This window comes from Chrysochloris asiatica, unplaced genomic scaffold, assembly GCF_000296735.1.
Source record: "Chrysochloris asiatica unplaced genomic scaffold, ChrAsi1.0 scaffold00118, whole genome shotgun sequence".
Lineage (NCBI taxonomy): Eukaryota > Metazoa > Chordata > Mammalia > Afrosoricida > Chrysochloridae > Chrysochloris > Chrysochloris asiatica.
Window position 1 is genome coordinate 4402981 of NW_006408636.1, and position 2187 is coordinate 4405167.

Consider the following 2187-nt stretch of genomic DNA (forward strand, 5'->3'; position numbering starts at 1 on the left):
GCATTTTCCCTATTAATAAACAGTTCAGGGCAAGATTTTTTGCTGCCTGTCTCTTTTAATGCTGGGAGTATGTGTGCATATGCATGGCAGAAGAACCCATCAGTGGTGGTGGTGGGGGCGTCCACTCTCTCAGGCACCCCCTTAGTCACCAGAATGGAGGTGTGCAAACAGTGGGGGGCCAATGAACCCATATCCCCCCCCAAAAAAAAAAACAGAACAAAACAAAACTGACAAATGTATTATCTACCTTTGCTCCCAGGTTCCTGTGGCATTTTTCTGTGGTGGGTCTGCTTGTTCCCCCACTTGATCTTGCCATTTGGTCTCGCCCAAGTTGTCGGCTCTGGGCAATTGAGCCCAACAGATTCTAAAGTACAAGTTTTGTTTCTTTTGCTACAAATTCCAGTAGCTATAAGCCTTCAAACTTTTATAAATATTTGTATATATGTAGTTCAGAGTTTTGGAGCTCTGCCCTGAACCTGCTTTGCCTGGCATTCTGTGGTATTGCTGATGGAGATCTCCATTGCACCTCTACCCTTTCCTGTACCTCTACCATCAAGCCCTGCCTCTCTCCATGCGATTTCTTATGTGTGTTATTTGTATCTTTTCCATCTTTTCTTTTGTTAGGTTTCCAATGCCAATTTTATTAATCCATTCAAAGAACTGGCTTCTTGTCCTATTGATTCTTTCTATGTTTTTTTTCATTTTCTCTCTCATTTATTTCTGCTCTAATCTTTATTATTTCTTTTCTTATGGTGACTGTAGGTTTACTTTGTTGGTCTGTTTCTAATTGTTGTAAGTGTTGTGTTAATGTGTTAATGTCGGTTCTTTCTTCTTTTTTGATATGTGTGGTTTTTGCAATAAATTGTCCTCTCAGCACTGCTTTTGCCATGTCCCAAAGATTTTGGTATGTTGTGGTTTCATTCTTATTTGTTTCTAGGAACTTTGTAAATTCATGTTTTATTTCTTCTACTACCCAGTAGCTTTTAAGCAAGGTGCTATTCAGTCTCCATGTATTTGACTTTATTTCCTTAGTCTTCCTACTGTTGATTTCTTCTTTTATAGCATCAATGTTTGTAAATATATGGAGGCTTGTTTTGTGGCCTAACATATGGTCTGTTCTGGATAATGTTTCATGTGCACTAGAAAATAATATGTATTGTGCTGTTGTTTTGTTGAATGCTCTGTATAGATTTATGAGGTGAAATTAGCTGGTTGTGTTGTTTAGTTTCCCTGTGTCTTTTTTTTTTTATTTTGTTTCTGGTTGTTCTATCATTTCTTCATAAGTAGTGTATTAAAATCTCCCACTATTATGGTAGATTTGTCTATTTCTTTCTTCAATTCTATTAGAGTTTGCTTTATATTTTGGAGGTCTTTTTTGGGAGAGCGCATATATTCGTGGTTGTGTCATCTAGTTCAATTGACCCTTTAATCATGAACTAATAGTGTCCATCTTTATGTATTATGCTGGTTTTTGCCTTGTTGTTGTTGTCATGTGCTGTGGAGTCGGTTCCGACTCATAGCGACCCTGTACATGGTTTCCAAGGTTATCAATCTTTATGGGAGCAGAAACCTCATCTTTCTCCCATGGAACAGTTGATAGTTTTGAACTTCTGACTGTGATATTAGCAGCCCGATTCGTAACCACTACGCAAAGTTTATTTTATCAGAGTTTAACTCTTACTCGGTTTTGATTGGAAATAGCTTGGTATATTTTTTACCAATCCTTTAACTTTTTTTTTTTTTTTTGAAAGACGAAACCATGGTGGGGAAGATGGAGTCTATTTAAAGATACAACCCAGACAAAAGAACTTTCCATCTTACGGGTTACAGAAGACCGTATCAGCATTATTGCGGTGAAGCTGCAAAAGTATAACTTACTAGAGTCTAAACTGAGGGGGAGATGTGCTCAGTTTTCCTAAGAGGCAGTCTGTCACTATTGATGAAATTCGAAAAATACTTTTTAAAGACACAGGGCTCCCAAACGCTACATTTTCCAAAGAATCCCTTTCTGTGCACCCAGGGCATGTTTTCAGAGAATGAAGAAAACCACATAAGGAGAAGCAGGTGGCGGTGGAAGGACCAGGTGTGGGCCTGGTGGGGTGAGATTGGGGCTTGGCTCCTGGAATCCTGGAATGTAAATCTGTCCATGCTGGAATGGAGCATAACTGCTTTGAATCCTTTTTTTGG